The sequence below is a fragment of the Colossoma macropomum genome, unplaced genomic scaffold, assembly GCF_904425465.1.
Source record: "Colossoma macropomum unplaced genomic scaffold, Colossoma_macropomum, whole genome shotgun sequence".
NCBI classification, from domain to species: Eukaryota; Metazoa; Chordata; class Actinopteri; order Characiformes; family Serrasalmidae; genus Colossoma; species Colossoma macropomum.
In genome coordinates, this window is record NW_023495267.1 from 2,061,710 (window position 1) to 2,078,007 (window position 16,298).

General features: G+C 40.5%; 1 protein-coding gene across 1 annotated transcript in view; it reads left to right on the plus strand.

Moving 5' to 3' along the window:
* The window catches only part of LOC118801423 (RNA polymerase II elongation factor ELL2), a 40,884-nt gene that overhangs the window by 9,302 nt on the left and 15,284 nt on the right, over nucleotides 1–16,298 (plus strand). The gene's annotated exons all lie outside the window — the stretch shown is intronic.

A 16,298-nucleotide genomic window follows, 5' to 3' on the forward strand; every position in this document is an offset into this window, starting at 1 on the left:
AATCCAATTAAACAGGACTAATAACTCTGTTTAATGAAACGGGCAGTTGTGAAGGGATTTTTAAGTGCCGACACATTGTGATGTAATTTATCATAATGTTAAATATTATCATATTGCCCAGCTCTAGTTAAACAGATAAAGGCTAACACCCTGCTAAATCAGCACCACATAGTGTAAGAACAGCATGTTATGAAAAGTTTATCCAGATTAAAAATGTTTGGAATGTTGTTCAGTAGCATTGCTGACTAAATTTGTTAAAGCAGAGTTTAAACTTAATTTTGGACAGCTGATTATTTTATTACATTACATTATTGTGTATTTGTTTTTCTTCTAATCTAATCTAATGATGGCTGTTATTGTCGCTATCACTTAACCGCTGCCATCATTAGAAGTATGTTATTGTATTTGACACGCTGGGGGGTGATGACCCAGTTTGGGTCAGGTTTGGCCAGAAATTTGTTGGACTCTGACCAGTTTTTGACAAAAACAAAACAATGTGGTTTGGGTCAGGTTTGGTTTGCCCAGAATTTTGCCGGGCTCGGGTCGGATTCAGATTCAAAAAGTTGGGTCAGGCTAGGGGATTAGGTTTGGACCAACATTTCAGGCCTGATTACAGCTCTAGTCATTGGCTGCTGGTGGGAGGTGGGGTAGAGAGCATTCCTCATAGAAGTGTTCTCATGGTTTGTGTGTGTGTGTATGAGTGAGAATGGTAAGTCCCCCACCTATCTATCTCTCTTGTCGTCATTGTCTTAGCTCACCCAGCCTCCCCATCCCTCCCTGGGAGTCACAAGGGCTTCCTTCTCACATGCAGCAGCCCAACCCCAGACACAGTGGTGTGTGTGTGTGTGTGTGTGTGTGTGTGTGTGTGTGTGTGTGTGTGTGTGTGTGTGTGTGTGTGTGTGTGTGTGTGTGTAAATGAATGTGTATCTGTTAAAGTGTATGTATGACACTCTCTTGTGAGACTGAGTAGGCAAGGGAGAGTGCATGCTTGTGTAAGTTTGAGGATGTATATTTAAGTGTATCTGTCCAAATGTGTGTGTATCTGTGTGTGTGTGTGTGTGTGTCTTTCTTTTCCTCCTGAAAACTAATTAGAATCACAATGAGAGGAATGTGTAGCAGAGAGCGGTGGTCCCCAGAAGCAGAGCAGCAGAGGAGGCCCACGTGTGAATGAATGGGCACACGTCGCACTATTCATCCAGATGTGACGTGCCTGCCACTGGGGCCCCACAGTGCCCCTCTTGTCAGGGGCCCTTGTGTTTTGACTGGCACTGCGTTTCGCTGTTGGGTCTTCCCAAGTTGTCTTTGCTAGTCTCCTTTTAAGAGCAGGAAAGATCTCCTTCTTCTTGGAAGTGAACATTTAATTGTTAATCAACTGTCCTTGCATTGTGCTTTTTTGGGATGATTCCATGACACTATTTTCAATAAGGTTCTGCTTGAATTGCATGATAGGTTGAGACCTAACTAATAGGTGGAATTGGCAATGACTAAACTGAGGAGAAAACTCAGCAAATGTCCAAAGAAAGAAGTCAGAATGAATTCTTGATTATGGGGATTTGCACTTAAATAAATGTAATTTCACTGTCAGAATGTATATATATAGGCTATAGTACAACTCATGGTAGTGGAAAAGAGTTTCTGTACCATTGGCTTGACTTAAGATCCTATAAAAGTATAAGCTTCTACAATTCCCTCATTGTGACATGCTTGGTATTCAAACCATTGTTATTTCCTTACATCCTGTCATTATTCTCCCCTTTATTAATGGTTTATCTTTGCATCTTGCTGGCATTTTGCAGGCAAAACCTAGTGTGACCTATAAGATTGGCCTGTTGGTGCTAATGTTCAACGCACGTATAAAGGCATTGATTCCTTGCCACCTCCAGGGCGTCATGGTTTAGGCCCTGCAGGACGCATTGTTCTTTAGAGTTACCTCTTAGCCACAGAGGTTTTTCAATCTCCTGTGGACAAATCAGCAAATTGAGGATTAGCTGTCACAAGGAGCCGAATGAAAAATTCTCCTTTTCCAGGGGTTATTCCTGTACTTGCTTGTTTGATAGTTATTACCATAGGTTTACAAAGTTTTACTGCTTTTTTTTTCTTTGAGCTTCTGAGAATTGGAGCTGGCCAGGAAATGGGCTGCACTGTTGTAAATAAACTGCCTCGGAAATGCTGCCTCGCTGAGGTAGAGGCTTCTCAATTAGCTCTGTTTGTTGGGTCACAAGCCTAGGACAGATTCTGTGGTGCTGCAGGCTGAGGCCTGAATATGTTTATGTGTGAGAGGGAGTTTTTTGTGGAGTCATTTACTATGTTGGACTTATTCTGTGGACTTATTTTCCCCTTTGTAATTTATCATGGTTTGTTTTTGCATGCCCCTTCTTGGAGGTCAGATTAAATCTGGTTTCTCTTTGTGTTTACTCTGACGGTCTATGGTCTATAACAGGATTTAAGGCCATGATGTAACTCGTATTCTTTCAAACTGTAGACAAAGATCATACAATACTAGCATAACTTGCTAAATGTTTTTTGAATAGTCTTACAATGCCACAGACGGGTTTCGGTGCAGGGCCTTACTCAGCAAGCTGACATTGTAATTCTTTTAGTGCTACTCATCACACAGACAGATCCATAACTGATGCCATTGGAGGAAAAAAAAATGTCTGCAACTCTTTTGTTCAATTACCTACAGAGTTTTTTTTTCTGTATTTGTATCCTCACGTTTTTACAGAATGTTAGTTTTTTTTTTTTTCTTCAAAACTATATATTTAATCAGAAATGATAATCCAGAGAAGGGAATTGGTGTAGTAGATGTGGGAGGCTGCAAGGTGTTCTCCCTCATGCTTAGACCTGCTTCTGTTTAATTTCCTCATGACTGTCTCTATAGTAACTAATAGGAGAGTGGAGGCTGGCTTCTGGCTGCGCCGCAGAATGGGCTGCATACGAAAGCAGCACACACGGCGCTCTCCACCCCCATGATGGAGACAGAAACGCACACACACAGAGGGTTGGTTATCAAGTTGGGTCACCCAGAGCTTACTGAGCTTGACAGCTTAGCCCTCAGGTGCTGTGGAGGAGGCAGAGGCAGATTTTGCTTGGCATCCCAAGCAGTAGCTAAGGGGATGAGGCAGGCAACCACCACAAACCCCCTCCCTGCTCCATCCCCCAACACATCACTAACCCCTGCCTCCAACCTCCAACCAACCCCCATGCTCAACAGACAGTCATCCATTTAAATGTAACCGACATCCGAGCCCCTCTGAGCACATAGCGACTGCCTCAGAGTGATTTAATGCCAGGAGAGACAAGCTTGTGCACCGCCGCCTTTACCGGCCGTGACTCATGGCATCCCCATTGATCATATACTGAACAATGGAACACCGAGTGAAAATGTGTTAGGGTGTCAAGATTTTCCCCCTGTGTGTTGTGCACATGTGTTAGCATGCACTGTCTGCTTCTGTGTGTAATAGCACCCCCAGCCTTAAATGCCACTTGTTAACACCATCATATTTCATTTTGTTTCTTTCTTATTTATTTTATGTATTATGCAAGTTGTAGGAGCACAACAATACAAGTATCATTGCATCATTCAGTACAAGCCTCTCAATTAAACATTCATGGGCATCAAACAGTACATATAACACAATGGATCAAATAAAGTACTCATTTTAATACTGACTGTATTGCTGATATAAAATAATTAAAACGAGCAGGGAGGAAAAAGCACTCTGTTAGTGTATATTAGCTCAGGGCTAACATTAGCTTGTGGCTAGTGCCTTATTATAAAAATATTATACTTTTACATTGTTGAATAAAATGAAAAAAGAAACATTAAAGTAGTAACATAAGGTACATTTTCAGGCATGCTACTGTATCGGAAAAGACAAATTGAATTGTATCGTATTGAACTGAATTATGAAGTTTGTGGATCGTCACACCCCTAGTGTTTTGCCTACTGTTGATCTGAAATGAAATTATTATTACTGCTGCCAGTGATGATGGTTTGACTGAGGCAAGAAATGGAGTTTGGTGTCAGACCTGAAATCCTAACAGCTGACTGTTATAATTAGCCATGTTAGCATTTTTGGATGAAGTATTCCTTTAATGTACATAGCAGTGGCAAGAGAATGCATAACAGAGGCAAAACAGTCCCTACAGTCCTGTTTTTTTCCCCTTTTCTCTCCCTCCCCCAGCTCTTTCTCTTACTCTCTAACACACCCTGCCACCTCCCTGTCCTCCCTTTTCTTTGGATGAGTGGTTTTCTGTCGGTTTTAGGTTTGAAGGGGGATCATCTACTGTCTCTGTTGGTCCTGGGTAGTGATGCCCTGCCCCCCCCTTACCTCCCCCTCCAAGCCCCCCAACAGGGCACACGTCCCTGTGGGTCATGAATAATCCAGGCGTCTCTCCGTGCCAATGCATTCGACTCCTCCAACAAAAGACGGGCTCCAGCTTCTGGGGAAGCCATGACGAAGTGCTAGAGGAGAACAATAGTGCGTGGCCTACTAGAGCGGGCCTAGTCCACATAAAACAAAACCACTGGAACTAATTCCACCCGTGCCAGAGAGAAGCGAAGTAAAGAGAGCCCATTTCGATGACCGGTCAGGGCCGAAGAATTATAGCCACCGTCGTAATTGCACGGCCCCAGATAAAAGTGCTGCCCTTCGCTCATGTAATTTTGGTCACAGCGACTTGGGCACTGAAAGCGAATGTCCGTGCATGTGATGTCTTGATACTGGACAAGATGGTTAGACGGTTGGGGCCCTGCGTATGAGGATGGATTTGGCAGATGCGTGTTATTTTCAGTGCCCTGGCTCGAAATAAGCGGGTCATTCGGAGCCGTTCAGAAAAACAGCACCTGAGAAAACACGACAGCCCTTTTTTTCCCCCAGACAGATGTGCGCTTTTAAAGGAGGGAGAAAAGAAAGTTTTAAAAGTTTATTCTTCCCATAAGCAGAGCAAAAGTGTCATCTGCCATGCATAATCGCATTGAAGTCAACGTGCCGCACGTTCTGCAGCTTGCATAAGCGATTTTCAGCGTGCCATGAAATCCAGGGAACGCGAGGTTTCTCAGGCGGCCGCCAAACTTGCCCTTTGTCTCCTGTGCAACGGCCAAAGTCCCCCCGCCAAAGTCGTTCCGTTCCAGTCCAGTTCACGCCTTACAACAGGCCGAAAGTATTTGACATCTCCAAACACTCGGGGCCGAGCGGCGGCAGATGTGGCTGGGTCCGGACCACAGAGGGAGGCTTTGTGTTGCGCTCAGCTCCCTGACCGCGCTGCTGGTCAGCCTGACGAGGTGCTGAGGACTGTCAATCTGATTCCATTTGGCTGAAATGACATGGGGGTGTGTGTGTGTGGCTTTGTTGAGACCCGGTGGCACAACTCTTTTTCAGTTCACCTCTGCTGTATGTAGCAGGTTTACAGTGATTTAATTCAGCAAGATGATTAACTCTGTTGTAATCAAATGTAGTTATTGAAAAGTAGTGGCACTCCACATACACATTGCACCATGTGCACATTTTTATAATCAAGTGTGTAGGTGACCTATACATCCACTTGTGAAACTTGTTCAGCGTCAAAGATGTTGACAGTCTTGCACACTTTTTGAATACTACCTTATATGTATAGGTGTATTCTAGGGCTCTAATGGTTTAATTTCTTGAATATTCTATCAAAAATCACTGCCAAAATTTTAATGATCTGTAAGAATAAAAAAAGCTCAAGACATGTTTGTTTAACAACTGAACTGCAAAATCTTTTTATTTATTATTATTTGCACTGTTGTATAAATATCTGGTTATTTCATTTGCTTTTCAATAAAGCTTAATACTACAAGGTAATGAAAATGCATCACTGATTAATAAGTATTTTCCTAACAAGTTACATTACCCCTGCACAGGTTGAAGGCTCTGTTTGAAAGGCAGTGGGAAAGTCTTTTTAATTATCATTTTGAAAAAAATTGTGATGAATTTTTAATCAAAATTTTTGGCGAATAATGGTCTGAGTAATTTTCCTACGGCTTTGGACAGCTAGCTAGCCTGTACGTTCTTATTCATTCTTGGAAATAAATGCAACTGACAATGTGTTAGCTAGCAGTTCGGAACAGTAGGAAATTTATTTGGACTGCACCTGGAGTTCAAACTGTTTGTTGTCTCAAATTGTGAGTCTCACAAAGAAGGTTGCCAGCTCAGCCTTGTAAAATTCCTGGACACTCGATGAGTGACTTGATTTTTTTTTTTATTTTTTTCTTCTTCTAAATTTAGTAGCTGTGTTCATGATAAAGTTCGAGGTAGATAGATGTCAGTTCAGCTACACAACCTGATCTTCTCAGGTATTGTTTTGAAGTGCCTAAATGTCACCAGCAGTGCAACCTTTTCCAACCTGTTCTCCCTACATTAAGAGTAATTTAAACTAACCAAACCCTTCATTTGTATACAAATGGCTGAATAAAAAGAAGCAATTTAATCTTCATTATAAATGCTAACTTATGCAAATGCTTGGAATTCAACCCAAAACTGGCAACTACAAACCTGGACAATCCAGGGAAATGCTGGAAAGGTGGCAGCCCTACTTGCAAACTATGCTGAATCACAGTCTCCAGTGAGTCAGAACAGGCAACTGCATTCTACTGGTAACAAGCTAGTATTTGACTTGATACACATTTGCTTTCCCATGAAAGTGTGTGGGTTCAAAAGTGGCAAACATGGTAGTTATTTAAATGGCTTTTCTATTTACACATATTTTAATTATCACATTTATTGAATGTTTGTTGCAGTCCTACTGTATCTTATTATTACTCTCTTGATTCTCTTTGGATATTTGTGTGAATGACACATCCACGTGTAGCATGTTTTCTGTGAAAGGCTGACTACAGTTCTAGCCACTGCCTAGCTTATCTTTTATACACATACAGGCATACATTATACAGCTAAATGAGGGACATGCCCCTATTGGTCACCTCTGAGTTACTGTGAGTCAGCACCTTCTCCACATGACATCATGCTCTGAAGTTTCCTCAAACCTCACCTACTGTCTAGGTAAAGTTCTGTGTCACCATGAATGCCAGTCTGGCCCCGCTTGTCCACAAGCATTGTTGCATTAAGATCATCTCAACCGTTAGGTCATGTGTATCTTTTGTGTTGTATTGGAAACCTCAGTTTCGATCAGCAAATTTTCTCTTAAATTCCTCCTTGTGTATTAGTCGATGCCCAGATTGAATTGTGAGCTTAGTTTTTTACTTTTCATTATCGGCTCAATTCTGGTAACAAAGAGTCGAGACCAGCTAAAATATATGACGACTACAATGTGCCCTTTTCCCACAGTGTCAGGAAGGCCACATTTTTGGGAAGGAGCAACCATGATGCTTTATGGTCCCTAAATCTCTGATTCTTTTTGGAATCGAAAAAGCTGGCACATGATCCAGCAATCCAGAAGATTTTTTTTTCTCCCTGGAGACAAGCTGGGAACCAATGGGTTAAATGACATATGGTTATGAAAATAGCAAAGGAAGCTACGGATGGAAAGAAAAAGGGTGGGTGAGCGACTCCTGGGGTGGAGTGACCTGAGTGACATTGATTAGAATTAGAATGCAAAGTGTGCATGGTAGAGGTTTGAGGGGGGCAGTGTTAACTTACGAATGCATCACTTTACTGGGGATGGGTGTAGGGGGTAGGGAGGTTGTCTCTAGGAGAATATGGCGTAAATGGGGGTATGATGTTGGAGTGTGGGTGACAGGTCAGGGGGGTTGGTAAGGACTATAAATCCATGCTTGTGCCCTCCTCTAAGGCAGGATTTCACTACATACTCAAATGAGTCTCCGTTGTGATGCTGCGACATGCTGACCTACTTATACGGACCCTCCCATTCTCCTATTTAAGTGACTTGTTGCTTGTAATTTGGCTGAAACCAGCTACTGTTTTGGACAGTTTTGTCCTCATGTGTCTTTTTATATAGACACTTGGGTAGCTGTATGGCTCAATAAAGATCTTTACAGTGGATCTGACAAACATATACCTGAGCAGCAAGGAAAGCATTGTTTAAAAAAACTGGACTTCACAAATTATTCAAAGCTCTAGAGAAAATGGGTCTCCTAACAACCTTGCAAGACCTTGTAGACCATCAAAACTGTCACTGAGATAAATAGTAGCTTTCATCTTTGAGAGATAGGAGAAAAAGAAGCTGTACTCTTGCTTCAGATCTAAGAAATTCCACACCATGTGTCTGAAAGGATGTGTAGCTGTCAAAGCTGTTGCTGAGAAAAAGAAGTGGACAACAAAAAAAGAAAACAAATTAACAAATCGAGCAAAGCTACTGGTCTTCTTAGAACAATGGACTGACCACCCCAGAGTCCAGATCTCAACATCACTCAATGTTTTGGATTACGTGGACTAACTTCTTAGACTAAACTTTGGAGGTATGGAAACTATCCCTGCAGGTTTCCTTGAAAAGCTGCTTTCTGTACAGAAAGGAAGCTATAATTAAGGCAAAGGGTGAACAAACTAAATACAGAAAAAATGATAATTAGTTGTTGAGGCTTCCATGTAATTTTGTAATGTAAATATGTTTTCTGTTGTTTTTCCTTGACTTTACTTGAAAAGTAAGTAAGTTGTATTTAATAGCCGCCTTGACCAGAAGTTCAATAAAAGAAGATGGTGTCTGACTTCTGTACAGAATAGTACTTTAGGTTTTAACACTTCATCCTGGTATTTTTCATCTGTATTTCTGGGTAGTGCTGTCTGATATTGATAAATTCAGTATTGTGGTATTTTCCAAATATATCACAGTATCAGAAGATATTTAAGTTTGCCTTAATATAGTTAATGGGCCCATGCTTACTAAGTACTGCTACTTTGTGCTTAAAGGATGTCAAAACTGACACAGCTTGTTTTCATTGCAGAGTATTTAATCAGACGGAAAGAAAGCTTACTGTTTATTCAGTAGTCACCCAGAAAGTGGCAAATGCAAATGCTTGGCAGTGTAGACATCACTGATTCATGGAATAGAATATCATCATGGATATAATAATTGTTATTTGTCATTTCCAAATAACGATGTATTGTCTATACTGGTAGACAATATATCGCCAAGCACTAGCTGTGGGTGGTTAAACCAAAATATAGTATACAGTTTTTATTCAGTTTTTACTCAAGTGTTAAACACAAAGGAAGGCTGATGTTAGTCACCTGCTTGTGCTCCAGCCATCCCATTTTTTTTTGGATGATCGTGCTTAATAAGCGTAAAAAAGACAAAGTACACATCTGTTTGAGTGTGCCACTTTGCGTCGCGCTGAGACTCAAACGGAAATAGGTCATTACAGACATTCGCTTCAGTTGCCTTGAGTGGCCGTAGCTGGGGTTGGCTGCTGTTTTGGCTGTGTGTGTTGTGCTAGTGGGGAATTGGGGGTTGGGTGCACAAGCTGTGGGGCTGTGTGTATGTGAGAGAGAAAGAGAGTAAGCGTGTGGGGGAGTTGTTGGAAGAGGTGCCGTTATTGACTCCTCTCGGCTGCTTAAGGCTGTGCTGCATGACTGGGCATTTGTGACGGCCTGGGTTCTGCTATCCACGTCTGCTTCTCTCTGTCTCTCTGTATGTCTCTCGCTCTCTCTCTCTCTCGCTCTCTCTCTGGAAGCCAATCCCTGGAATCAGTGCTGCACTGTAGATAGCTAAAGAGGCTGTTTCAAGGCCCACTGACTGCTCTGTTTCTTACTGCCTCATAATAAAAGGGAGATATTACTTGGAGCTTTTCTGCAAGGCTTCTGATTCTCTGTCTTTTCTTTAGACGATTAGGTAGTTGTATGGCTCGCTAGAGAACTTTGCAGTGGTTCAGGCGAATCTTTATTCATGTCAATATATAAGGAGGTGTTGAACACTTTAAATACACAACATGTTTAAGATTTTAAAGCTGGTCTTCATTCTGTCATTTTTTTTTTTGTGTATGTAGTTGTGGGTGGTCAGAGCAAAATACAGTATGCAGAAGAGCAATAGTTTTTATCACTTTTTTAAATAAGTGTAAGGTTTTGGACACTGAAATATTCTTATGTCAGCAGTTATGAGTGCATGGGTGTGATGCCCGGTCAACGTCTGATGTTTTTGGAACCTTTTTAGAAATGTTCTTTGTTTTTATCGTATCATTTTCAGACAAAAAGTAATCACTGTTTAGCTATCAGTGCTAATAGAGTACATACTCAGTTACATAATTAAGTGATAATTGAAATGTAAACAGAATCATTCAGAGTAGCTTGATGTTAAACGAATGACTTTTTTTACGTTTCAGTGATTTAAGTTATTCCTTTAGAAACGTTGAAATTTGCACTACATTTGCCAGGTTCATTTTAGTGATGGCGTGTTATTGAAACCTGGAGTGCTGGCTGATACTGATACCAAGATTCTTCTTCTTTAAAAGCTAGAAATTTTAAAATGGCTATTTTTTAATGGAAGTACTTCACTTAAGAGGAGCATTTAAAAGCAGCCTCTAATGCTCAAAGTACTCAGTACTACGCTGTTGAAGATAAGTGTATTACAGAATTGGGTCTGATTAATTCTTTTTTTCCCTCCAATATACGATCCAGCATTTACTGCCAATATCAGCTTAATACCAATATCAACTGATACTCATCTTCCACCTCTAGTTGATTTTTGCATTTAGTCTTACAGTAAGAGTTGTAAAATTGTCGAGGTGCAGGATGAGGCTGCTGGCTCTATGAAACCGAGTCTAAGATCTTTAATAGCAAGCAGTAGCCATTAGATTAGAAATCCACTCATTCGCTCAGGGAGCAGACTTTTTCTTTTACTGAGGACTGTTCAGTGATTTCAGCAGCGGAATATGCTTTTCTTCAGTAGTGAAGCTTTTCCAGTTACAACTCCAGTGAGTCAGTGTGTGCCTGTGTAAGAGTGTGAACTTAGGAGTGAGATTCATTGAACCGTAGTTGTGTTCTGTAAAACCAGTTTTTTAAAACCACATCCAGAGCCTGAGTAAAAGCCTTGCAGGCACAGAGTGACAGCAGGATTTAAAGATGAGGAGAAATATGTGCAGAATTGCAGAAGCGCTTGACATTTTGTTTATGTAACAGTGAAACATGAACACCTGAATTTTACCCAGGTGTGGGGTGCATTGACTGGTCATACTTTTTTCTTTTGTGTTTATGATCACCTGCTTTTACTGGTGCAACGCAGAACATATGACAGCACAGTGCCAGCTGCGTCACCAAACAAATCAGAGAGCCTGGTCCTTGCCATCTTTTTCTTTAAATCTAGGCCAGTGCCTTGACTAAGGCACCCTGTCAGTTTCCTGACTGAATTGCCGCTGGAGGCTGCTTGAAGGGACCACTGTTTTTAAGAACGCCCCAATACCTGTTGCCTAATGAGTTTGTATATGGAATTGACTTTCTCTTTTCTTATTAGTGAAAGTAGGTTTCTGGGACTTCCCTTTAAGACTATAATTGCTCTTTGATCGCGGAAGTGGGCTTTTAAAAGAGAATGTTATTGTTCAGGAGCTCTGTGGGGACTGCAGAGGACAGCAGTGGTAGACATGGGGTTGGATGATATTTAACACTGATTAAGGGGCATTACTTTCCCCCGGATCCCCAACCATGAGTGTTCAAGCAGAAGAAAAAGAGCTAGATTTAACTGACGTTTTCTTTTAGCTGTAGAAGGTTGCAGTGTTCCAGTAAAATATTGTTTTGAACATTTTGTTACAAATATGGTTATGATTTAAGATTAACCTTTTTATTGTTGCTTTTGTTGTTGTCTTAAGTATAGGCTGTGTCATGTTTTGTGTAAATTATTTATGTAAATTTGTTACTTATTTGTTTAAGGAGGGTTATGTTGTTAAACTTGGGATTTAGTTTTTTTTACATGGCTGCAGGCCTGGTTCCACAACAAAATCACTGAGGGTGCATCAGAAATCTTAGGGAGTATACAAAAATGTAAAGAACGCCTCATGCTTTAAATGATAATTTGTGGTAAGCAAAAAAACATTCAGAGTGGCGCTTCATATGAACAGCACATTATAATTGTGTGTTTCTCTTTGGAACACTTGAATACTGTACGTTTAATAAGATTGCCACATGTGTGTGATAGTAAGCCTACTTTCTGGCTATGTTTGATTATTTTCCTGACATTAGTGAACACCCATTGTGCTAACAACAGAGGATAACTGCAGCACAGTACACTGTTTGCAGTGTTCAAACAAACGTTTCATTCTTTATCAGAAGTATAAGCCCTACATAGATTAATTAGTCTTCATGGTACACGATCAGAGTCATTATATATACTTAAAATTTATCTGCACTCTACGAGTTACGCTGCATTACACTGTTCCGGCATGTCAGCACACCACAATGTATTCCATTCATTTTCTATAGGGGGCGTCAGTTCTGTCAGATGCTGCCACGTGGTGCATGCTGGATCCGGCCATGAGCGGAGCTGGTCTTTTATATAAATGAATCTGGTCCATGCATCTGCCCAATTAGGAGGCAGCTGGTGTTCGCGTGATTCTTGTCTGCGGGTATGAAACATTTCTTCCGCTTTTCAGACATTCCTGTGTGACATGGAAGACCAGCATTGAAAGATTAAACATTTCAGCACAACTGTTTACCTCTAGAGTTTAAAATCTGAGCGAGAAAATAGATTGGATGTCAATAAAAAGAAATGACTGATGTTGACTGCAACTGGCAATTAACGACCTACATATCATAATTTTAATAAGTTTGACCTTATTAACATTTTGGAAAATTAGTTTAATAATGCATACTATGTTGACTTTCCGATTATTCAAAAATAATAGAAGCATTGCTTGCATAAATATTGACTAGCAAGACTACATTTTAATTGGATTTCACTGGAAACTCCCTTGTACCTACCTACATGTGGCCAACTGAAGGGGGGGGTGCGTTCACGTCCGTCGGAGTGGCGTAAATGCAGAGTTAGGCTGTGTAAATGCATTTTCCCCAAACCTCAACTGAAAATGCACATATTCAAACTGAAGGTGCGTGCCTTTGTATCCCCCCGTAGAACTGGATTTGCATGGTTGGTTATGCAAATGCTTGGTGCAAAGCTTCTAAAAAAGGTATTAAAAAAGGTGTCTACCAATTCGAATGATGTTTCCCCCACCAAGTAAAATAGTGGTCCTGTGCAAGTCGTCCTTAGTTTGACTACAAGTGTCTTGGAAACGGAGTGAGACAGTTACAAGCTAAATGACAATATCTACTTATATTTCTTTGTGTCTTTCCCCTGTTGAAGCCCTGCCACCCCATCAATAAAAGTGGCGACACACTAATAAAAGTTTTCTAGGTTGAACGTTGGAATTGGACTGCAGCATACCTAGCTTCTGCCCAGCAGTGCCCACTCGCAACACCCATGCTCTGATTCATAACAATTCGTACCGTGGGAGTCAAGTGGGAGTTGTCCAGAGTGTTCTCTATAGCATGTTTAGGTAGACGTCTCATTGATCGCTCTCTACAGAACTTTGTGGAGGTTCTAAGGGCCTCCCTGTGGACTTGCTTTCTGCTGGGTTCCATTTGTATTGATCTCCTGAAGACGACAGTGAGTTACATAAACACACCACAAGCCATAGCCTTCCTGCTGCCTGCAAGCGCTTACCTCAAACTTATTCAAGTTCATACAAGTCAGCAGCCTCCGCCCGACCGTGTTTTCACTGTTGCTCTTCACGATGAGAGCTAGGGGGCTGCATGAATGTGAGAAATAAAAAAGTGCATTGTTACCCTGCAGCTCTGAAGATACTGTAACTTCTCAAAGATAAATGAAGCCTAAGTGATTGGCTGACAGACAGGTTCAGGAGGTGTGTGCTGTCCGATTGGGCTAAACAAGCAGACGTTTAAGTTTCTGCTGCTCCATGCATTCTACTGAGTTATTACCTGCTGTACTTTATTAAGTTAGAATACCATATTACCTTTGAACCTTTTAAGCCTTTATAGTGGAAGTGAACACAATAGACAACAAAGCTGTCTTTGTGCTGCGGCTGTATGATGAGCTCACGTTTGTAGATTTCCCCATTCACCAGTATAGTTTTCCTTCCCTGTTTTGATACTGTCTTGTCTTTTTAAATGGCAAACCACATGAGGGTGAAGTTAATTAGAGGTGTGTGCTTGTTCCACCAATGAGTGAAGAGGAAGGCTTTCTTGGCTCAGTGAAATTTCAGCTTCTTTTGGCCTGGCGTGGCAGTGACAAATTACGGACCATGATTGAGTGCTTATATTTAGCAGGAGTTTGTCCAAAATAAGGGTCAAGCCCACACTACTGGGTAATAATGAAAGTGATCACATGTCAGCGCTGCCCCAGGATGGAGCAGAGCTTTGGTCAGGCTCTGTTATACCCAAAACTCTTGGCTGAAACAAAGTTCAGCATGATTTACTATGATTTTTTTCATCTCTCACATATGTGTGAGTGTCCTGACTTTGTAAAAGGGGCATGTTTAATTTTTTCTTTTTTAAACTGAAAAGACAAAAACATTATGGTTGATGATGTTAAAGTTAGGAATATTTTTAGGGTTAAGTTTTAAAATTCTCATTACATATACAACACTATGCAAAAGTCAGAGACCACCTTTTATTTGTTCCAGTCAAAAATCCATTAAGTACAAGTTATTCATTTTTGCAAAGGGAAGGGGAAAGTCAAAGGAAAATAAGTGGGGGAAAAAATCAAAACTGGAATTCAGAAAATTATTAAAAGCAAAGACCCGGTATACCATCAAAACTATCATCATCAGACAAACTGAAATCTTTCATTATTGAGAGATCAGAAAAATAAACCTCCACTCTTGCTTCAGATCTGAAAACAATCCACAGGTGTTTCACCTTCAATGCTACAAGTCTGAGAGCATGTGTAAATGTAAAGAAGCTGTTACTAAGTAAAAGGGACAAAGAACAAAATTAGCAAATCATAAAAAGAAGCTTCTGGTCTTCTCAGAACAATGAACTGAGTCCAGACCTCTGCACCGCTGAATGTGTTTGGGAGGGACATTATATTTATTTGTTGAAGCTTGTGTGTAAATTTCTGCTTTTTTTTTTTTCTTGACAGTGAAAAATGAATAGCTTACTTAATGGCCATTTTGACTGGAAATTAAATAAATGAAGGGTGGTCTCTAAATTTGCACAGTACTCTGTGTGTGTGTGTGTATATATAAAACAGTTGAACAGGTGCATATGAATGCAAAACACTATCATGGTTAAAATAAAAAAAGGTATCGAATTCTAAGGATAACACAACACAATTGTGTAAAGAGAACTGATGAAAAATAAGAGTTAATTAACAGGAACCAAAACTGCAAAAATCATGGGTAGCTCTACTCCCACTGCTACAGTATTTCTATTATTGAACAGTGAGTTTTGTGATTTTTATTTTTTTTTTTCTAAGTTTAAGAAATGTGAGCACTGAGAGCAAATAGCCAGGTTTCACAATTCAGTCAATGTCCGACAATTATATCAGTTAGTAAAGTGTTTTTTTTTTTTTATTAAAACTGTAGTAAGTATGAAATTACTATCCAAATATATAATTACATTCACCAGTATTATCAGTTATTAGGATCTTTAGCCTTAAAATTGGCCAGGGCCCAATATGAACCTCACATCCTGACACTGTATTAATACAAACCTGTGTGTGTTGGGCCTGTGTACACGTTTGTTTACAAATGTAGAGGTTAGAAACCTTGTTTAAATTTTTCTGAATCTCAGTAGAGCTTGACTGGTGATATACCGAGCAAATAATCCTTGCTTCAACTCTCTGTGCTCCCTCCAACCACAATACACACACGGTCCCACTCGCACACAAATATCCTACTGTATATTATGTACGTTTTTTTTAAACTCATTTTATGTCAGAAATAGCAAGCACAGAATGCCCTCCAGTGAAATGGCTTTTGGAACGGCACGTTCCTCTCATTTAAGATAGAGTAATGGCTGTAATTGCAGTATGAGGACATAGCCTTCTGTGCTGCAGACAGGAGACTGAGGCCCACTGTGTCACGAGGAGACGTGGTTCTGAAATGTTGGGGCCCAGTTCCTCCATTACGGCTCACATTATATCAAAGAAGACATTTGTCAGAATCAGTATGATGGAGAGAACTATGAGCTTGGGATTTTCGAGATAAATAGCCGAGCTCATAACGTGACAACATTTAAAGTGTGCCTGCCAGGGCTGCTAATAAAATGTTGCATTTCAGTTCCAGTTGAGCAGCTGTTGCTTTCTAATGAAATTGATGATTGACGTTTCATTAGAAACCAACTATATATATATATTTCCCCCCCATCAAGCTTGTATGAAACAAGCATTTAGCAAACTAAGTGTGCAACAGC